The sequence below is a fragment of the Tyto alba genome, unplaced genomic scaffold (assembly GCF_018691265.1).
Source record: "Tyto alba isolate M040663 unplaced genomic scaffold, T.alba_DEE_v4.0 Super-Scaffold_7, whole genome shotgun sequence".
Lineage (NCBI taxonomy): Eukaryota > Metazoa > Chordata > Aves > Strigiformes > Tytonidae > Tyto > Tyto alba.
Window position 1 is genome coordinate 21910984 of NW_024881328.1, and position 23851 is coordinate 21934834.

A 23851-nucleotide genomic window follows, 5' to 3' on the forward strand; every position below is an offset into this window, starting at 1 on the left:
CTGCTAATATGCCTGAAGGGTAAATTGCAGTACAGGAAGAGCAGGCAAGCTACTGTCGATAGGCATCATTTCATCTCGAGAAGACAATGCTGAATTAGTAAGAGTGTCAAACAGAAATGTATTTGCCCACTGAAAGCATGAAGAAAGACAACTCCTATCTAGCAAGACTAAACAGAATTGTCTCGCCAAAAATGCTTTCTGAACAAAAGACAATGATTATTCTCACTATTGCAGGTAAACAGACAAAAGGAATAACTATATGAAAGAAGCAGACAAGACAGATACATCAAACACTTAGAACTGAAAAGTAAGGAAATAAGTGCCTGGATAACAAGATTACTATGACCTGTTCATAACCTTTAACTTTCTAATATGATTCACTATAAAGCTACAATTCACAGTTCTAATTTGATTTTTAGTTGCAAGCATTTTGTCTATTTGAGAATACAGAGTAAAATAAAAAGGAAGACCGCAAAGGACACCCTCAGTTTCATCTGATACTGGATCAAACTCTTAAGCTTTTTCCTACATTTATCAACATGAAACGGGTAATAAAAATATTGTCCATGCTTGTTCTGTGGAATTTAAGCTACTAAATGTGCTGGAGGAAAAAAAGTTCATTCTCTTTCTCACTATATTGTTTATTAGTTTTGTGATCTTGCAGACTCCTCTAATAGTGTGCTTATCAGCATTAAATGCATACGGTACTGTGTGCCCCCAAGAGAGAATACTAAGGTAGGGCTTTGAAGGGGTAGTAAACTGTGCTACCACAGGCATCAGGATGGCCACAGTGAGATGACTTAGATACCTGAAATGACGACCACAGACTCAAATTCTTGACCGGTTTTATGGCAATCCCTAAGTAGAAAATGTCAGTGCTGTTTGCCTTTCTTTCCTGTAGGGACAGCAAACATTATGGCCCGTTTTAAGCCTTGTACTTCATTTATATTATCAAAATCCTACATGCAACCCTATCATCCCTAATGTTCAGTATGTCCAAGTCAGACATCCGAATTAGAATTCTGATTGATGGAGCGTCTATCGTATGTTTTTCTCACTGTGTCTATTTGCCAAAACTTTTTTCCAGAAGTTTTTTCAATACTATATTGTAGGGCAAGATATATGGAATTTAAGTTGTAATTGTGATACAAGAGTGAAATTCAAGTTTGTACTGTGGTTATAATTGTGTAGCTGTGTATCAGGACCATTCCTGTGTGCCTACCCAGCACAGAGTCATCAAATTCTGGTATTGGTTCAGGAACTTCCCAGCTAGTCTTTGTGGAGATGAGCCCAGTGAAAGACAAGGGGATCAACTGAACATCTGACTGTCTTCACAGCAAAGCATTTGACTAATTGTTGCAGGAGGTCTACAGGTGAGAATTTCAGACTATCTTGGAGACTCCCAAAAGCAGCCTCTGCTGTGCATAAGACACCTGATAGACACTGTATTAATGCTTAAATTTGTCAATTAACACCCTGGGTAGAGAATCTGTCAGTATGAAGGAGTCCCCCAAAGCAATTTCTGCAGCATTTTTCTTCAGATGCAAGAATGGAAACACAAGACAGTCATTGTATGTAATTAAGATATTAGGAGATGATTTGTACATCGTTTAAGATGACTGACAGAAACATATCATACATAGGCTGGAATGGTCACCTAGGACCCTATTCAAAAGATTCAAATAAATTAGCTTTTGCCTGTAAATAAATACTTGGTGAGTGTATGCAACACCGCTAGTGTATGTGCTGAGATGGACAACTCTTAGACAGCTTTGTAATTTTGGGGAGGCACTTTAATTTTTCAAACTGTTCTCCTTTAGCATGCAACTGTGTTCTGCTCAGCAGCTGCTTCTGATGGCAGGACTCACTGTCAAGTGATAAAGCTGAAGAAACTCTAAGTCTAGAACTTACAATATTTGTAAAGGATACTTTTTTGTACTGTTTATATCAGGAAAAAGAGGTGGGTTTTCTCTCTATTTTAAGAGAAAAGTCAAAGTAGATTTGGGGATTCTTTGACAAAGAACAAATTAAGAAAGGACATCTATCAAAGCAATTAATTCCAGGTTTTGGAAAGGAGATTAAATGAGTTGCTGGAAATATGTAGAAATACTTTTCTAGCAGTGTTTTTGTGCATACTTAACAGTTGCACTTTCACATTTTATTTTCATTTCTTATTGTACATAACAGAAAATTGTTTATTCCTCTCATTGAACCATGATAAAAGAAAGGATAGCTTCTTCTAATTAATCTTCCTTTACTTTCAAAAATGTTTGTTGAGTTGTTAGCAAACATTCAATCTTAATTCAAACATCATAGTTACCCTTCCGGGAAATATTCGATGGTACTGATAATTCTGTGCTGAAAATGACCATATTTTAAAATTAAAGCATATGGACCTATTATTAATTATCTGTGACAAAGTGGTTCCATTTTCAGGGACTGGTGGAGGTTTGCTGGTGATGAAGGAATCCCCATTGGTTTAAATTCATGGTAAGAGGGAAAGTGCTAAATATCATCCCCAACCTGCTGAAGGATACTTAGTACTAACAGGCTTAAAAGGAAAGGTAGTGCTGTGTAATCTCTGGGAGAGAAATGGCATATTTGACAGAGCGCGAGAGTTTAAATTGCCACGTCTTACTGGAGGTATAAAATCACAAGGAGCAGTGCTTTCAAATGGATTCTTTGGCACATGCATATAATGTTTCATAAAGTATTATCCTTAGAATTCCTTATCGAAAACCTATGCATAAAAACCAAGCTATCTGACTGGAACAAAAATAACACCATCACATTGTTTTGTTTGGATTATTGTTTACTCATCAAAAGGTTTGAAATATATTTGAGATCCTACAAAGCACTATGTGGATACTCATTATCTATCTATGAACGGTCATTCCATCAGGAGTCATTTCAATTTAGAATCCTATCTGAAAGACTTTCCACTCAATTTTAAAGCAATGTCCTTTCCTATCACTTGATTTTGTAAAAAATAGAAAAACTTTGTTACTGGTTAAAATTGAGTCTTTGTTTTCAGTGTATCATAGAAACAAAATGAATAGTTGAGACAAAAATATACTGGTTTGAATGTTGAGGTAGGGAGAAATGAATTTGATTTGCAGAAGAGTACTTCAAGTCTCTGCCTTTGCTAGCATCAGCATAGAATTGATTTTAGTACTGTCCAGCAGTAAATGAGATAAGAGATCAGGTATTCCTGATATTCCTATTTAGATGCATATATAGATAGTAAAATTTTGATTAACTGAATTTAGCAAGAGCTAGAACTTTTTATCATCGCCAAGAATCAACATTGCAAACCGAAGCTTTTTTTAGTACTTGCTTACATTGGAATAATTGCATAAATCACTTAGGCACAAAATATTTCAGAAGTGTCTCATATTTTTAATGTTAGAAGGTACCATAGGAATCATCTACAGGTACTGCACAAAGAAGAAATAGCCTTCGACAGGATGAATTATAGACCAAACTCAAGATATCCTGGGACCTGAACATAAAATTGAATTTTGGAAACTGAAGACCTACAGTTTGTATTGTTTGTGCAGCCGTTAATGGCACCAAATCATGAGTTCATTAGAATTTTATGATGAATTGCGTGATATATGGTAGCTTGAAAAAACAGTGAAAGATCATAAATAAAACTACTTTTAACAACCTTGCATGAATGGTCAGTGAAGAATCTTAAATAACATGACTTTCCTTCACAACTTGTGAATAATTTATACCTCAGTGAGTTTCAGGTGGCAGGACAATAGCATTCTTATAAACCTATAGGGACAAAGCATCAACTCTGGACATACTGTAATTCTGTTTTCTTGTAGGCTTTGAAGTAGTATGGTTTTATTAGTTGCAATGGAGGCATTCATGCATTGGTTGCCTTATTACTGCAGACTGTGCTGATACGGCCACAGTGAATCCCACAACTTTGTGCTCTACTCTCTCTTTCCACACAGACACCACAGATTTATGCTTTGTAAAAGGAGGAAATATCTGGCTGTTAAAGCAAGCTGCCACCACGACCATTCTCTGTCTCTTTCTTGACATAAAACTGCATTGTCATAGATGAAAATGTCCTTGGGGGCCACAACAAACTATGGATTCAGGGAACAAAGACACAGGCAGAGGGTACAACAGGAATGACATACAGCATGTTCCCACTGAAATAAATACTGTGCTCTATTGCAGGCTAATGTTGTGTAACTTTTCCACTGGGTTTTTCCTGAGCCACAGAAACCTTGCTCGCACTCATAGAATAAAAAGAGAAGTACAAGTATGCAGGACATAAGATATAGTTTAGGATCTCTGCAAGTATGTCCTTGATTTCTTTCTGATTCTCCAAAATCTACAACCTCTGTGTGCCAGCACAGGAAGATGACACTGCATGGTTAATTGATACAAGTGAAATGTCACAGAGGGCTCTTTCCTTTGCAAAATCATCCCTTGATAGAGAAACAAGAGGACTGGCTCCATGTTTTGATTTGTATTTCTCCAAGTAATTATGCTTATATTGTTTTAGGATTCTGAATTACCTGAAGGTGTCCTCTGAATGTTAATTTCCTTTTACCGGTATGATAGGATATATTTTGAAACAATATGATCAAAGATACGGGATTTCCTAAGACAAGCTGAAATAGCTTTGAAGATTATAAACAGACTTCTTTGAGGTAGAGCGTACATGGAAATTATTTAGTCAGATTAACATGCAGAATTTGAGACAGCTCTAATTATTTCAGGTAGGAGGATGACAAATATAAGGGCAGAGATGAGTAAGAGTTCAGGGATCTATGTTCTGCATAGCTTCTGGAATTTATTGCAATGGAATAAAGCCAAATTTTTAAGGAGCAGCTACTTCAGAATTCAGATACTATTTTTTTTTCCACTCAAAGGGGAATAACTTCAGGGAACTTTCTCTGAATTCTGATACTTAGGTATACATTAAGTACTCCCTCCATCTTGGGATAATCAGTTACACTCTGTTAAGGAATGTGTAGTCTAGCTCTAATGTCTTTTGTTGTTGTTGTTGTTTTTAATTTCACAGGATTTTGCTTGCATTTGTCATGTTAAATCATTTTATGTTATAAATATTTAAAGGATCATTTGGAGGTGACACAACTAAGGGAGATAATGACTGTTGAGATTAGACTCTGACTAAATTGTTAGATACATGCTAAGAGAAATACCAGGAAGCCTCTTACTTCAGGTAACCTCAGGAAGTTACAGAATCACAGACATCTATTTTAGGCATTCTCCAATGCAGTTCTTTATGCAAGGCAAGTCCTATCCTCATGAAAGAAATTATTTCATGACTGTTTCACCTACATGTTGTCATCGTAACTAGAAAAGCTCTTCATGGGAATTTCTTAATTCCCCACTATCCAACACTAAACAGTAGTGGCTTCCTCTTGTCAGGGGCGGGTCTTAGATGGCAACAAATAATACTGCCATACAGAAGAAATGTGAGCTAACTCAAGCTGATGAAATCTCAGTTATTAAGAAAGGAAAATTTCAAAACTATTGAGGAAGAATGTGCTATCGTATAAAATATTAAGATCGACTTACTGTTTAAGGTTTTAACAGATAATTTTGACTGGGTTTTTTTGTCCTCTAAACCTTCCATATTTCGACAGAATTCATTTCACATCATAGAAAACCAATTATGCCCTTGCAATCAATGGCTTGAAACATTTTAATTTCATTGAGGCTTAGAAGGCAAGAAAAAGCACACAGAGGAGAAATAGATTGGGAAAAACAGTTGCAACTGGCAAAGGCAGCAAGGGATAAAGAGTTGGAATTGAGAATCTGAGACCTGATGATTAGTAGGTTTTTTTAAGATGTCTCTGCTTGGGCTTCATAGCTAAAGATAGGGGCCTGGCCTTCTTCCCTGTCAACCCCTTACAATGATGCATATAGTTCTTGTGCAGTTGACACATGACTGTTGTCATCATCCACCTTGCTACCCCTGCAGGACTGAAAGGATTTTGATGCTAGTCTACAATTTGCTGAAGTCACCATATAAAAAACCTAAGTGTTATCATTAAACATCCTAGACAGTTATGAAGTGCACACATTAAACGAGTCACAGAGATACAAATATTTAGAGTCCGTTTATTAAAGATTCTTGCAAAATTTTAAAACTAGAATTTGGACAGATTTTTCTTTTTTTCTATATAGATTTGGGACACAGTCACAAAGTTTGGGCTCCTCTAGCTTTCTAGAAAACAAAGTTGTCTTACCATAGCAACTACAAGGTTGTGGAAATGTTGGTTCACAAGAAAACCTATTAATATTTTACTCCAAAATACATCACATTTTGGAAAGTAGAAACCACCTTTATTGCATCATGTGACAATAGTTTAAAAAAACCTATGCACCCTCTGCCAACAAATAAGAAACAGCCTTAAGTCTGAACAGAAACCTCATCCAAACTAGGAAAGCAACCCAATTTCTGCTTTACCATCCAAAATCCCATGTGGTTTCCTCTATCTGCAACACATCATGCACTACTACCCAAGTGATGCCTCTCCAGTTTAATACAGGGAGCTATTCACAGTGTTAAAGGAAGAATGCTTTAGGCCACAGAAGACACAAAAATCATTTACAGCTCTCCCTGCACAGGTAAAGGGAAAGAAACTGGAGAAGGACTAGGAGGATTGTAAGTTGGTGCTACATTTCTGTTTCTCAGTAGGCACTGTTATATCTTCCAGTTTGCAGGGGAAGTCTAAATAGCAAAACATGTTGGAAAAGAGGTTGCTAGAGTCAGTGGATTTGCTGCATTGGCAAGCTGCAGCCTTTTTTGTTGTAATTGCAGTCACAGAACTGTTCTGGTTTCTCTTTCTACTGAGATTTGTTTTGGTCATTCCATAGTGCTCTATCATAAAACCTCTGTTTGGCGGTGCCCCTGTGCCAAGGTTTGATAACTTACTTTAAAACTCTGGCTTATTTGGCTGTGTACTAGCTGCAGGTTTTGATAACTCATTCCAGAGTAGCATGAAATAGTACCATCTGTCCATTAGCATTTCCAAGGCAAGGATCATGCATTAAGCCCGGAAAAGGCTGCAGGTCACCAGTGTGCTCTATTTTTGACAAATCTTCATAGGCTGTTTTTCTGAGATCGAGTTTGTACTTTTATTTCCTCCTGTGGAAGCCTACTTATTTTTCATTGATTTCCATTAAAGTAAGAAGAGCACTGATCCAGAAACAGTTCATGAATTGCATTATCCAGTTTAATTAGGGTGAACAGAAAGTTCCTCCACAGACAGAAGAGTCAGCATACAGCCTGAAATGCAACTTCAGATGGTAGTGGCTGAGGCTAGCGATGAACTGAAGTCATAGCCAGTGCCAATTACTCCTTCCACTCATGATGCTACAGCATGCTCTGTGTTTTAATATTCAGTAATATATAGTAAACATGTCTGTTTAAATTCCTTCCTCAATTCTAAACCATGTCAGAATCAGTACAATAATGAGTTTGAATTAAGCAAAATTCTTGTTTTGCTTTTCCTACTTGTCTTTAAAAAGATATTTTTATATCAAATGAGTTAAACATTCATAGTAACAAAGAGCTGATAAGCTGTGTACACTGTTGTTACCTTGCTGCTGCAATAATTTTATGGACAGGATGGGAGAACATAAAGATACACACCAGCTGAGAACTGTGCCTGGGAAGGTAAGGGAAAAAGAGCACGCAGAATCTTTCCCAGAACCATGTAAGGTTAAATTCTGTGATTGTAGCATGACGATACCCAAATACTTGCAAAGATGAAATGGTACCAGGTGGAGGCAGATGCCGTACAAGCAGTTCTTAGATTCTGGCAGTAAATACCTTGTGTCTCCTTCTCAGTACAGAAACAATGTTCAGGGAGGACAAGGTTTGATAGAGTCAGGCCGTTCTGGGAAACATCATAGTTCAGTTTCACCATGTTGATATTACATTGTCATAACATTCAAAAGAAAAATATTAAGAGATTGAAAATACCCTATAGAACTCATCCTTCACCTTGAAATGGTGGAAAAGCTACTGCAGGAATAGAGAGTATGAGGGTATCGGCAAGCCAACAGTTCGGTCTCCAGAGCTATCTTAAATGTGATACTAACTTTTTTTTTACTTCTTTGGCTTGAAGGACAACTTAGCCTCAACAGATTACACCTAGAGTGTTTGGTCACATACTACACTAACTAATGAATTACAACTAGCATTTGCTAACCTTTGGCTTTTAATACATAATGCCTACAGAACCTGTAAAGCATACTCTGGATTCACTGCTAAAGTCTCTATCTTTCATTCATAAAATGGAATCTTTGTTTCACAGAAAGGACTGAAATCTCAGAATGTCAACATGTACTTTCCACTGGATCTGATCAATAGATGCCTGGCAGTGGAACACAGAAACTAGAAGCTTCTCAACAGAACAGAGAATTTCTGCCAATTCATTCCTCAACAAGGAGACCTAAAGCAAACACAGTTGCAACTTTGGTACACCATTTTAGCTAGCTAAAAATATCTCTGTTTTGCCAATATAGATTTATACTGTGGCCACTTCCAGCTTTAGCATATGCTTGTTTGGGTTGTCTCTTCCACCTGAGAATTGAGCTAGAAACTTTTCTAGTCATAAATCACAGACGACAAACACATCAAAAGTACTGAGAGAGTGTGCTACATCATGTAATGTAAGTAAAGACAAAAAATATGCAGGATTCTTTGGATTAGTACTGATCCAAAATGTAGTTTTTTCCAACAGGCATTACTACAGAGTTTTAGAGCTGCAAACTACTTTACCAGTGAATGTACTTTTTATACCTATAAGATAATGTCACGGTAGCGTGTGAGGCACTAGAGAAACATTACCATTCAGATTTTCAAATTCTGAGTTGTTTTGTTATGAAAGGTTTACTATTAAGGGCACGTCTACAAAGTGGTTAAAAGTAGGACTGCAGCTTGCATAAGCATATCCAAGCAAAGCACCAGTTTGCCAAGGCATAGGCAGTAGTTTAAGGAAGGCCAGACAGAGTTCAGTGTGAGCTGACCACCTGCATTATGGGCTCCCACATAGATTGTGCATCCCACATAAAGTTCTTTTCTGCAGCAGATGCACAGTCAGCGTCTGAGTTGTCAAACATAAAGTTACTCCAGCTGCAATCACAGTACACAGGAGGACACGAGAGATCATGGGCAGGATAAAATTGAGTAGCTGGTGAATAGATCGCTTTAAAATAATATTGGCACAGCTTAAAAGCCTAGACTCAAATCCAGCACAGCAATCTTCTTTGTTTCTCAAATCTGACCAGTGAAGTTAGTGATGGCAGGGGAGTAACATCCCTCTGTGTGGAGAGAATCCATGGCTGGAAGGGATGTGGCATAAACAAACGCCTCCACGGCTAGCAACATTTTTCCCATTGAAATGCAATGTTGGTGCCTCTGTCCTGTTCCAGGACAATACACTGCAGGAAAATCTAGTTGACACATCTGCTGATGTGCTACCTTCAGCATGTGCAGTCCAGGATCAGGAGCTGCCCAGCCGATACATGATGTGCTACCACCATGGCCAAGGAGCCTGAAACTGGACAGGAGTGGAAGAGTCTGTACTAAATGAATGAGACCTAGCAGGCATGTGAAATCAAATCAAAGTAAAATGAAGTAAAATGGATGGATTAAAAAGAGAGTTGATAGACACTTTTTCTTAGTACAGTCTGTGTAGAAATAAAAAAATCATAGGATCCTAAGGTGTTTATTATGTCACATTAGAAGACCATTCTTGTCTCTTCAAGAATTTACAGCAACTCCTCACAGTTTCTTTCTTAAAACCTCCACCTTTTTACCTTTTCAAATGCAAGTTTCTTACATACGTAATATACAGTATGCGCTTAGTATTCATGTAGGGGTTTTGCTGGTAAGAAATTTTTCTTCTACTTTGATAACACTTTCTTAATTTGGAAATAAACCTACCTTTAAATCTTTTCAAACAGGAAAATACAGTTCATTTTCTTGATTGTTCTCCCTATGAATCATATAATAGACAAGATGAGAATCTGCTGTGGGGGAAAAGTATTCTCTCTTTTCCTTTGTGCACTATAATATATCTGTTTCTGCGGCAATAATTTAAAACTCCTAAATGTTGCTAATGAAATCTTCTGTTATTACAGCTCTGGGAAAGAGATATTTAAATACATATTTTCTGAAATGTATGGCCTTGGGAAATGTTAAAAAAGTGGCACTGAATTCTTTGAATTAGGAGAAGCAGTATTAAAAAAAAATATTATTCATGAATTCTGCATGTGGGATTATTTTTTTTTTTTTTAATAAAATGCTCCTAAGATATAGTTAGTTTCTTAAACGTGGAGGGGTTCTCATAAGCAAAAAGATCTCCAAAATTAGCCAGACTTTGCCATCACAAATATATCCCTTAGTTATTCAGTTGATATTTATGCTTCTTCTGGCACTGGACATCTAGAGGCAGTGTAAATAAAGCAGATATTTAACCACAGGTAGGTCTGGTAGGCCTATGTGCATGGCTAAAATGAACATACTTCTGCTGGAGACATGCAGCTGAGTGCAGTGTAGTGATGCTTTGAGTAGTTAAGAAGCACCTTATGGTCTGCAACTAGACCATCATGGTTACGTGCTCAAGGTTAATCAATAATCAGAGTTAGGTGAAGAAGTTGTTACCAAAGAATCAGGCAGGAGCTCTTGATTTTCATTTGCCTCCATTTATAGCATGTGGTATGTATCTTTCTCAGTCACTTGAGCACTTCTACCAGGTAACCTTTCTTCTCTTCTAGATGCAGGACATGCTGATGTTGCACAATGCCTTTTTCTCTCTTCCTATGCCACGTAACAGTTTTCAAGGATTTGTGTGTTTTCACTAGTATTTAAGTTTGTGAGTAACTAACTCTCTCTAGGGAGAGAGAGATGTTTTTGTTTGATGGTGTGCAGGAAGGTGGAGGAAAAAAAAAAGAAAAGCAACTATTCTTGTGAATTACTCTTGACAGTGTCATTACGCAATTGTCTGAAGTACAGGGAAAATTATTTTCTTTACCCTGATGGTCCCAAGAATTACAAGAATTAGGCATTCTTGTAGAATTCAGCACATAGTTGAATGGAAATCAGATCTACTGTTCGATCTGGCTTTGTACATGGACCTAAACCTAATATTTTTCCCAGCTATTCCATTTTCTGTACTCCGTTATCATTGGTTCCCAAAGGTTGACTCTGCCCCAATATTGTATATAGATAAGTATCTTCTCTCAAGGGAAATTACATGGACTGGTATGATGATGACATTCCTTGAGAAAAAAAACCTTAATTGCAAATTTCTAGTTCTATATAAAGAAGTTTATAAATTTCTTATATTTATTTTGCTTTCTCAGGGATGTCTAAATGGATTTCCACTTAATAATATTTCTACTTAATAATAAGTTGACTTATTTTTCTACCAGAAAAACCTGGTACAATGAGAGATACTAATAACCACAGCTATATGTTCCTTTCCTACATAGAGCCTTTTTGTGTGTTAAAGAAAAAATAAGATTAGTTTGTGTAAGGTCTTCTAAATATAGGAAAGAGATAAATGCTGTTTTATGTAATTGTTAAAGACACTGCTAAAAGATAATGATTAACCAATACAGTGTGGTGAGAGCAATATAAAGTAGGTTAATCATCTGAAGCTCATGCAAGCCATGCTAGCCTCTAGTTAGTCTTTACCCTAAGGTATAAACATAATTTGAATTTCAAAAAAGAGCTTAACAGAACATAGTTCTTTCTTTTCTGTTAAATAAGGATTTGGAACATAAGGAAATCAACTTCACCTTTTCTAAATTTCTGTGCAATCATCTAATCTGAGCTAGTAGCCAAAAATTGGCAAGTGTGAATATTCCCCATTAGCTCCACAGAAGGCAATGGTAAAACTACCACCAAGTTCTGAGACCTTGGTCCAAGATACTAAGTACTTTGAAATTCTCATGCAGATATATTATCTCTGCTAAATGAGAAATCTTTCATGCTATGCTATGTTATATGTATATACTCTCCATTCCATGGGGATATAAATCCATACTACATCAGTGAAGTCAGTTTAGCTAATTTATACCATCTGGGCATCTGACACAAAAAACAGCTACAAAACTATTTCCCAATGTAATATTCATAGAGATGAAAAGCAAATGTAAGAGGAAAAAAGAAATCATAATTCAACCCATGACCATGTGTATAGAAAAGCAGCATTTGTTTTTAGAATTTTTCTTTTTACTTCTAGATTTTAAAAATTCCAAAACTCGTTTTTTCCTCACAATTGTTAATAAAATGTATTACTGTAGGACTGAGGAGCTGAAGTTTAGTGAGGAATAATAGACTACATTAAACCTAATTGATCTTAAGCAGCCATCAGGAATATTCATAACAATGAGAACTGACCTTAAAAATACCGAGCTCTTGCATTATATTTGTAGGATGGGTGAATGCTCTCTCTTAAGTCCCCCTCCCCAGCATTCCTTGCTTTTAAAAATCTAAATTCTGCATTGCTGGGAATATTACATCCTTCATTTGGAAATTAAAAGCAGTCTATTTACTAAAAAAATATATTATTTTAGTTGTTTGTAAGTCCAGCATGGCTGATTTTGCTTAATATTCATGGCTTCAAAAATTACTGGCTTTGTAACTTTTACAGTAGTAAAGAACGTACTGAACTCACATGAGTGACTAAGCTTCTTGAGTCAAAATATTTGTCTTGCAACTACTGTTCCTCAAAATCAAAATCAAAAAAAAGACAAAAAAATCTAATCACAATTGAACAAAACATCCCACTACTATACTACTATTGAAACAAAACTGCTAAAAAACAAAAACAAAAACATTTTTATGCTTTAAATTCCTCCATCAAAACAGTTAAGTTTGAGTAGTAATTGAGTGGGTGTTTGATCAACTAAGTACTAAGTGTCTTTCTAATGAAAGTCACACATAAAGAAGTTACTTAGCAGTTGAAGCTTCTGAATATGGAGAGTAAAGGTCTGGGCAGCTTAACAGTATAAGAGATGCTATAAAGATAATTTTATACATATTAAAGGCAGTGTTAGATATTTTCAGGGGGTTTTTTTTCAGGGGGAGGGGGAAGGTAAGGTAGAAAAATTCTGACAGGAAAACAACTGAACATCGCAAAGATGACAAAATCACCTATACAAATAACTGTTACTTACTTTAGAGGGTTGTTTGTTTGGGTTTTTTTTTTTTTTTTTTATTGTTTTTGCTAGACTCAGGTCAGCCAGCCAGCTCGTCAGCATGTGTTTTGGATTCTGATTTTCCTAGAGAGCCTTACCATAACTTTCTCACAGTCATTTTTTTTTTCTTTTTTCTACTTTTTAAAGCTGAACTGCTTTAAATGTTACAGATTACACTGTCTTAAATATGTCTTGATTTTCTACTTGTGGTTTTGGGGGTGGTGGTGGGAAATACAGGTGGCAAGGGAAGCTTATAAGATTTTCTTGGAAGATTTGTGAAAATCTTTGTGTTTCATCCGAAAACTATTTTTCTAAGAAATGTTCTGATTGCCTAAACTGACATCTTATAAAAAAGTAACAAACCTATTTCCCACTGAGCTTTAGTTCTAGATTAAAAGCACATTCATCTGTAAGGCACACTGGACTTCAAAGCTGGTGAATCAGCCATATACCTATGGCATACATAACCTTGGAATTCACAGTATTCTCTGTATTAGATTTATATTTTAATCTAATTCAATCCCCATTTTCTAGAATAATGCCAGACCCAGACTAATGATACTACCTTGTTGATTGACTCTGCTCCTTTTGCTGTAGCTGCCCTTTTCCTTATATTATATTTGGAAATCAAAAGCAGACGTAATTTTAAAGCTTAAGACATGCACCTCCATAGCTGATTCTTTTCACACATGTAATTTATAAAAGATTAATTATTTTCCTTTTGTAAAAGGAAATGTAATTGCCATATGTTCTCAAGAGCCCAAATTGAGTTCTTCCATCTGATTTTGTGCTTCCTTCAGATTGTACTTTTATAAAGAAGGAAAGGAAGGTGGAAAATCAAACAAGCTAGTCTGGATTTTATGAATAAAACCCCAATCCCCAGATTCTCAGTACACCAATGAAAATGAATTGTTTATACAATACTTCTAAAAGTAATACGGGAAGCTTGCATTTCTCTCTAGAAATGGAGTGATCAGGGAACTGATACAAATTTTCCAAGAATGATACATTAAGCTAGATTCATTTATGTAATGTCATTGAAAAGTTTCACTTTGGAAGATGCAAATCTTTGAGTAAATTGAGGTTAAATTATGATAGTTAACCAGAAAACAGGCATGATTAATTTTCTGTTTTCTGTTTAGGTACTCACATACGTTGCAACTCTCTCATTCTTCCTTATAATAGTTGGGAATCAGAGTCTGGAATGTATTTCTTACCGCTGAACAAATTAAGGTATTCTCATGGTGTCTGTTTTATATAAGAGGGAGAAAAGCCCAGAAGCCATGCAAGGAACCTGAGGTTCCCCGAGTCCTACTCACTGGCCTAACTCTGTTATAATCCATACCTAGTGGCTAACCATGTCTTTGTCACTTTGAGACAGCAAACTCATTTTGAAAATATACGCACCTACTTATTCAGTGCTATTAGATGACATGAAAATATAATGTTTTGGCTTATCATTTTCACTGATACCAGTTATCATCCAAGTAAGATGGAACTTTTAAAATTAATTTTAGTGTAACCTGAATGTGTGTGTTTTTAAAACCAGTTCTGCTAAAAAATAATATTATTGATCAGATTAGTCGCAAGTGTCAGTTGTGATCACAAGAGTTTCTAGAGACAAGAATCTCTTAATTAAGTTGAGTGGGTATGACCTTACTTTGAAATTAACTTCTTCACAACCTTTTGGCCTTCCAGAACAGAACAGGGTTTTGTGGTCTCTGAAATGAGCCTGAAGACTTGGTTTGAGCTCTTAGCTTTTCAGCCCATTGCATCTAATTGCTCCTTCCTGTCCTGCACCATTATAAAACAATTCTCATTACAACTCACCACAGTAAAGATCAGGAGCATTTAGTGCCACAAGTTTTACTGCCAGATAGGCCAGTGCCTCTGTCTGGAGAAGGACCAGAGGCAATAGAACAGCAGAAGTGAAGGTGTGACTATTCATATGGTGTGGTTCAGACTGAAACAAACAACATATGCTAAAGAGAAAGTGTCTGATTCAGTTTTCTGAGCCTTTCTACCTTGTTAATTTGGTCAGCAAGCAACTTAATGACCTTGATAAACTTGCTTTCAAATTCCTATCTTGGCTGTGCTATTCACAGGAGGAGCAGGCAGAGAGAAGAAACAAAGCACTGCTCTTCCTTTCCTTCACACTCTCCAAACTCTCTCTGTGCACCTTCAGTTCCCCTCCTGTAACTTTCACGATGGTACTCCTCTGTTGATCTCTTTCTGTGTAGCATACTTTGAAACATGATGTCTTGCATGTAACCAGGGGGAGGGGATAATTTTGCATAAGGAGAATAAAATCAGAGAGAGATATTTTGAAAGTAAGTTTAGGACATAATGGGGAAGTTTGGAGAATGCATCATGTAGGAGATACCAGGACCACAGGGACCAGGAAAGAGGGAGATTGAGGTTCACATTACCACTGCAAAGTTCATCCATCTCAAAAACATATACCACAGATGGCAGCAAACTGGTAATGCAGGCACAATTAACGTCTTACAAGCTACTGATTCTCATCTTACATACTTGTTTATATATAGCCCATTTGGCCTTCATCAGCAGAGGTATCTGAGATTTGTAATATGAAGGTTCATGGATGCATAAATATTTAAGCTTTTATTATTTTATCCAAACAGGTTTGTTCTACTTTAATCACAACATAATTAGCTTTCAAAATAAGTTATGTCTTCAGAAAGCACAGTGAGGGGGTAAAATATGTACCAAATAAAATCTTATTAATTGTATGCAATATGAAAAAAAAAATCATATAAAGTAGCACATGAGGGTAGTCATAGTTATAACAGGAAAAAAAAAATCCCATAATTATTTAAGGCACAGAGATTAGCTATTTGGAATTCCTACCAGCAACTAAATTAGTAACAGATACTGGTATTTCTGAAATACTTGGTAATAACTAATATAAGGTGATAAAAGACATTTCAAAGTAAAGAGGAATAAAGAAAATACTTTTTTTTTTAAAGTATAAGTTAGCACAATAAGCTGAAAATTAAGAAATAAGACCCTCTTAATTTAACAGTAATTTTTAATTACTTAAAAGGAGGCAGAAATATCAAATGATACATTTGAGATAGTTTTGTAGCTAAGATTGATCTGCCATACATATGAATAATATTCAGGGCAAAAGAAAACATAGCCTGTTGCACTATACAGTAATTAGAAGATTAATTAAATACAATAATAACCATGCCTAAGAAGACATTTCCTATCTCAAGGAACCAACTAGTATGATCAGTTTTCACATCAAACTACACTATTTCTGGAGCACAGATTAGCATCAGGATGGAATCAATAATGCTACAATGATGAAAAGAAGCACAGAATCAGTCCTTTTTATACAAAGGAATAAAAAACCATGGAAAGTGTAAGCATATTTAATTGTTTGATTAAGTTAAAGGAGGTTAAAAGGATTAAAAATAAGTAACTACTTTTTTGCATTCTGCAAATCATCATATGTTATTTATTTCATCTGGAAACTGGAGACCAGTTGGTTGGACCAGTTGGTCAGCTATTGAAAAAATCATTGTGTGAAAGTTAAAGTGTCCACTGGAAAAGCATAATTCAATTAAGCTTAGCCTGCACAGGTCAGTCAGAGAAGGTCACACTTTACTGACACACAGGAGTACAGTGAAGATGTTATTGCCATGACTGATGAAAGGAATTCAGTAGATTTATGGTACCCTGATTTGACAATGCCCTACCCTCAGTAATTAATGTCTATAGGACAGTGTTACAACATAGGGAATAAATGAAACTGCTAGTTAAAAATAAGAGGTGGAAAAAATGCATTTGAAAGCCTGCTTTTTCAAGTCATTTTGGGAGGAATTATGTAGGTCTAACTAGAACTTCTAGTATGCCCATATTATTTGGTTTGGAATAAGGATACTGATTCCTTCCTTTTAAATTGTAACCGAATTTCAAGGTGATCATATTATCTAGATGAATCAGTAGATGACAATCAAAGTTTAGTCTATGCAAAAGTAAACCCATATGAAGGATACAGCATGCATACACCTTGCATAGTAGTGCCATTCAGAAATGAGAAGACGTGAAAAATCACTGAGCAGTGCCCTTCTGTGTATTGCTAAGGACAAGGCGGTGGTATCTCATACTATCCAAACTACAAAACACAATGCAAACATGGACTTGCTTCTGCTAAGATGTTTAATAGGGACCAGCTGGGCAACCACTTATCCCAGGAAAATATTGCTTTGTCCCATGCCAAAACATGAGATCTTTACCAAGTCTTCGGACAAACTGAGTTGTAAATTAACTGGTGCATCCCTACATTCCGCAGCTTTTGGAATGCCTGCCTGGAAGATATAGCAGTGTAAAATTATTTTTCATAAATTCTATCAGTGCCTCCTATAGAACAAAAAACTTCCTATATAAATATTAAGCTTTCTGATACAACTTAGCAGAGCAGATCTAGTATAGAAGTTTAAGAGTTTTTGATATCACAGGGAAGGTGTCATCTTCTATGAAATGCATTAAGTTTTCATGGTAATTGCTGAAGAGCTCTATCAGATCCACATTAGAAATTCTTTTAAGATTTCCCTGTAACTGAAACTTGTGTTAGCACTGAAGTATTTAAGTTACATAAAAAATAATACTGATTTTTTCCTAGATGAGATTTGAGACAGTATAAAGAAGTAATCAAAATTATGAAAAAGACTGTCAAAGACAAAGTCAAACTGGGCCAGAGAATCAGAAATTATGAGTGCAAGAGATGAGCCTGAAATTAGGATGAGGGATAACTAAAGGTCGAATAAAACATACATATCCACAGTGATGGGATAGCATCTCAAGATTCCTAGAATCAATTAAAAATTTAATTTGTTTTTTTCTGATCTTTTATTTCTCCTTGATCTGGCCCAAAGGGAAATTTTTTTCCTACCTTTATGAAAAGCATTTTCTAGAAGGGAGACACTCTGCCTCTTCTGGTTCATTTCTTATCGGATGCTATGGTCCTTGGAGCTTTCACCCCCGCCATAGGGACTGTACACACAGAGGGATCCTTCTCCAGTGAACTCAAGACTCCAAACCCTAACATGCTCTACTCCACAGCACTCAATGTGTAAACACAAGTCAGTACCCTGAACTCTATACATCTCTGAAAACTGAGATTTCCAGATGGCAAAGAAACTGATCTAACTTGGTTAGTGAGACAGTGTTGTAGAAACCAAAGGAACTAGAGCAGATAGAGAGACACCCCTGTCTGATTATTTTTGAGCAACAGGAAAGGTGTAGTTCAGGTACAGGCAAGCATTGCAGCCCATTATCATTTTAACCAAGCCATTTTTATGTAAAGGTTTTAAAACAGAACCAAGTTACCATGGAAACTGATTGAAGCAGAGACTTACTGTAAATTCTTTTCTAGACAAAGATAACAGGACTGACAGGTGGGCTGTAAAAGGAAAATGAGTGCAATATAGAGTTAGGCATGATGGTCTGTTTTCTCTTCCTAAAAGTGTGTCTTTTATAGCTCTGCTTTATCTCTACTATTTTCTACAGTGATATATTGAATATATTTTAAAAGGTGCTCCCGTCCAAATGAACCTTTTATTTTGTCATAATCCTATTTGCAAGGGGATGTGCATGCTCTAGAGAAAAGAGCTGAAGGGCAGGGCACTCCACTTATTTTCCCAAATTATTATGTCTTGCCAGAATCATCAGGGAGGAAGAGCCATCACTCAGGAAATGCATTTGCATAAAGTGTCCTTTGCTGCCAATGTTTATATTTTGCTCCTGAAATATGCTCTAGGTACATTCACACCATAGCACAGTGCTCTCCTTGTATGATATGAAAGAAGGTAACAAGGAAGTAAAGTTTTTTTAGTGAAGAAATACCCCTTTTCCCTTTCTCAAAAATTTTGAAAATATAGCTATTTGCTGCAATGCTATTCAAAGTCAAAATGAGTCAGCTCTGTAAATATCTTTCTTACTCTGATGGATGATGGTAAGAATAACAGATTAGAGTACACAGCCCCCCAAAATATGGTGCCAGAGTTTTAAGAAGGAAAATTGGCAGAGAATGAACAACAGCAGAGAATGTACCTTCTCCACTTGGAATGGTTAGCTGTCGGCAACGGAAAACATTTCAGCATATGAATATGCAATATCTTTTAAAATCCGTGCTGGATGTTTCTACCTGCTGTGATTAATTTCAGAATCTTGTGTTATCATTAGAGAAAAATAGTTCTCTTTTCCAGTTTAATTTTCTAGCAAAAGGAAGGTGGGAGAAGGGGGAGATTCTTATTTTAACTCATTCAGATACTTTCTAGCTGGAAGTTTCTGCTTCTTGGTTCCAGCTCCTGGCTGGAGCTGTGTTTGTACATGCCCTCCTGGCATATGTCATAAAGCAATTTTCCTCTGGATTTTAAGAGGTTTGCTGTCATCAACAGTCATAGTTGTTCCCAGTGCACAGGAATCACAATAGATAGTCACCTTTTCCAGCATGTTTGCCTTACAGCTAAAAGTAATGGCAACAGCTGGTTTTGTTGTCAAAAGTAAATATACTTCTCACCTTCAGCCTCTGCTTTCCTCAGTACTGTGGGGGTGGGGACATGGCAGATGGTTCCTGCTCACTAATCACAGAAAACATGGTATTTGGTGTATGGCATGAATTTCCAGACAAATTAGAATGCTTTTCATTTAATATCCTCCCTGTGAAAAGCTGGACACCTTAATAAAACATGGCATGCTCAAAGGTGACAAATATTTCACGTTAAAGCATGTGAAGATGTGACTAATCGCAGAACTCTGTGATAAATGATGCACAAGCTAACTGTTACTTGTCATAACTGAATTTTGTTGACCGTGTTTATTATCTGTAAAACTATTTGGCAGGGAGACAAAGGGAAACATGGACCCAAATTCTGCTGATTTTAGGCTAAGTTCATCTTTTATTCAGTGCTCTGTCCACCATACTATATTTGCATGTCTCTAAGCCACAGAAGGCTGCCAGTCCAGGCTCAGTCACCGGCACACTTATGCAGAGGCTTGTGCAGTCCTTGAGACTGAACACTCAAGGACTCCATGCATTAAAGGATAGAACAAATTTCATCATTTAAAGGAAGCCATTTTAAGTATTCCTATGCTTTTTGCTTCGTTCTGACATAAATCCTACTGGAAAAGGGCCAATTAATATGGCTGTTGTCCTTCTCAAGAAAATAAGATCCCCATGAATGTGGAAATTATTTTAAAGATATGCTTTTCATTTTAGGAAATATATCCATAGTGCCTATAGTTAATTCAGTTAAAATTCCTTGGCACCATTATATGTTCCCACATTGTAATTATTTTTCATACCTGCTTGTATGACAAAACTATGTCATTTAAAATAATCATGCACAAATTCCCCATACAGGTGTTTATAACTATCTTGAGCTTAATTAAGTCAGACAATTAGAAATGAGAATGTTGGGAATAGCTAAATTCATAAAACAGGACAATACAATCTTAATTTACAAACTCTTGCCTAAAGGCATGACTGTTCAAAACCGAAGGTGGGGAAAAGAGGCATAAGAGATGGAGGAAGGACTGTTAGGAATTGGGGAAAAGCCAGGAATAAGTGCTGGCAAAAAAACCCACCAAGGAGTGATAACACAGAAAAGGAAATAGACAAACCTTTAAATTGCAGTTTAGAAAATCGCCATTTACAATACAAGGACAATTCTTGCCAGCCTGATCAGAATTCTGCAGAAGTGTCTCAGATAGGCAACTTGTTGTAAACTTCAACATCAGGCCTAAAAGAAAACAGATAAATGCTGCAACTAAACTAATCTGTGGCACTTCTAAATATGACTGGTCACTCTGAAGGTATTTGCTAGGGCTTCCAAAGGACAACTTGCCAAATACTAGTGATTTCTATTTCTCATATGCTCATGTTTTGTGTTGTAAGACAACACTTATATTATTTCAATGTGTTTGTGTTGCCACATATTTAAAAAAAAAAATTATAAAAATAGATTTTGTGTGTGGATTTACATGGTTAGCAATATAAAAATATGGCAGCTTTCACATGTGCAAACTGATTACACCAGAACTTGACCCCAACTCTCTTTTTGTTCTATCTCTGTTTTTGTGGAAAACAAAGAGAAGAGTAATTTTAAAAAGTCTTTTATTTGCCCATATGTAACTCATGGATATTTGTCAATGCAGGTTTATCAATATACAGTCTGAACTGGTTTCATATGTGACAAGGAGGCAAGCAAACAGTGGAGAATGGCAGTAGATATGATGCAGATAATCAAGAAAGGAAAATTACGGACAAAAAGACAGAGCAGTTTCTAAAAAAACAGGTAAGGAATTCAGGTGATTCTGAATAAAGTGTAAATTGTACAAAGAATCATATCAAATAGTTTATGCTTATCTTGCACTTCCTAGTATTTCTGAGAATTACTGCTATTATGTGTTTATAGACATATGTACACACACACACACAAATACCCTACTTACACCCACTCACACAATTAATTTCCTTTTTGAGCAAAACTGCCATTTTCCTCAGTGCAAATATTTACTATACTGGTATTTTACATTTCTTTTAATAAAACCACTGTTCTGTGTTTTATTTTATTTTAAGTAAAACATTGTACTATTTCCTACAGAAAACCAAACAAGTAATATTTTTACAAAGGAGTAAAAGAGAGATGTACTATGTGTGATACTTTTCTTTCTCAACAAATCAATTCAAAGTTTTCAAGCCTTATTGTATCCTAGCACTGATCTCTTGGGGCATTACATGTGCACTGCAGAAAAGCAACGTGTTATGACCTACCTCTCCCTTCTTACACTGGTGACAGGCGGAAAGTTCAGCTAGAGCTTGAGCACAGTTCTATTTCCTTAGCCTGACTAGAGAGGAGTAAAAGCATATTTACCAAAGAGCAAAGCTGGAGGAACAGTGAGCAACAATTCATCCTCTGCTCCCCTGCTTTGGAGAAAAGTTGCTATACCACTTGAAGAGACACAGTGGGAGCAGTAAATGTGGCGGGGACTGTACATTCTCTACAGCCTAGAACAATCCCGGAAGCTAAGACAACTGCATGCTCCATGATGCATTTGTTTGTGACAGAAACATTCTCTTAACTTCTTAGATATGCTTACTTTTAGAATACATTAAAATTACATTTTTGCCACAAGCATAAGATGGAAAGAAATACTCATTACTGAGCATTAGGCATCCAACATTTGCCTATCTGTTTGCTTAATCCTTACCTCTCCCTTCCACTCACAAAACTAAAGCTAACATGAGATACTGGTGTACCAATACATGTCAACTGTTAAGAAATGGTTACTTACAGGGTTTCACATTCCTGATTAACACCATCAGCTTATTCCATCCATTTAGTATACCCACAAAATAGAGTTCCCTTTAGAGTTTGGCCTTTTAGAAGTGCCTTAACCCTTGTACAAAATGCCTATGTTATGCTTATATTTAACTTTCATAGAACAGCATCTAATGCTTCCAGACGGCAGTTTTCAGATAATTGACTCCAAACCTATGGAAATCCATTACTGAAATAACACATTCTATGAATCTCCAGGAGCTATACAGACATTAAAAACAAACAAACAGAAATCCCCAGTCAAGCTTGCCGAACTACATGAAACTCATTATTACTGTTACATCATATCAATTATGTGTTGCACAATTCATAAAAATGCAATATTCTGTCCATGCTAACTTTTTCCAGTTTAGCAAGATTACCACACGTTGAGACATTCTGCCTATTCCTTTATACACTGTTGATTCTTGCAAAATGACAGTTGCTGCATTTATGTTAAAAAAAAGGCTCAGAGTATCAGCAAGGATGCCTCTAATGGGATAGAAGCAGCATAATACAGCTAGAGTTTCTCTGGGACATGCAATATTCATCAGTTACAAACTTAGGAATGTCATATTGTAAAAGCTACATGATAAAAGACGCTGTGTGGTGTTACAGCTGATTCCATTTGCCATATGGTATGTTATTATTTTGTATTACCTTGGGGAGTGCGCTAAAAGTGAAAGGAGTACAGAACTCATTCAAGGTATATAGAATAATAAGCACAAATTGTATAGTTCTTAATTATAGCAATAAGGTCTGTAACTGAAATGGAGATGGAACTAAATACGAGAGTCTAATGTGTGCTATACTATATACTTTCCAGCTACTGAAAAGTAATAAACTTCTATCAGGAATATGCAAACAGGAAGAAATTGCCAGCCACCATATGTAAAACCCTACAGACAACCTCAAAGCAAGTTGACTCAAAAGTCAGCAAATGCTATGTGCAATGCTACACACATTACCCTAATACAGTTTTACATCAAAAATAGTGTTATACGGTGTAAGCTGGAGAAAACATTAAATCAGTAATCTCTAAAAATGAGAGTCCATATGCACAACTATAATAAAATCATCAAATGAATGATTAGAACAGTAAAGTGTGAGGGAGTATTTGCTGAAAACAGTTAAAGAATCCTAAATTAATTATGTCAATTTGATATCAGGATAAGTGAGCTGTTCACAGGGTGTAAGAAATCTCCAAACAAACAACATCTCCAAATTTAAAAAGGCTTTCCTCTTACAATATATCAGAATTCACAAGCAGATTG

At 36.2% G+C, this 23851-nt stretch overlaps 1 protein-coding gene across 4 annotated transcripts in view; it reads left to right on the plus strand.

Annotated features, from left to right (window-relative positions):
- The window catches only part of B3GALT1 (beta-1,3-galactosyltransferase 1), a 220613-nt gene that overhangs the window by 82441 nt on the left and 114321 nt on the right, over nt 1–23851 (plus strand). For 2 of the 4 annotated variants that reach the window (XR_006164529.1, XM_042783936.1), the window contains exon 2: nt 21412–21551. The exons of the other annotated variants lie outside the window; for them this stretch is intronic. The gene's annotated coding sequence lies outside the window, so the exon portion shown is untranslated. The remainder of the gene's footprint in view (nt 1–21411; nt 21552–23851) is intronic. 4 annotated transcript variants of the gene reach the window in all.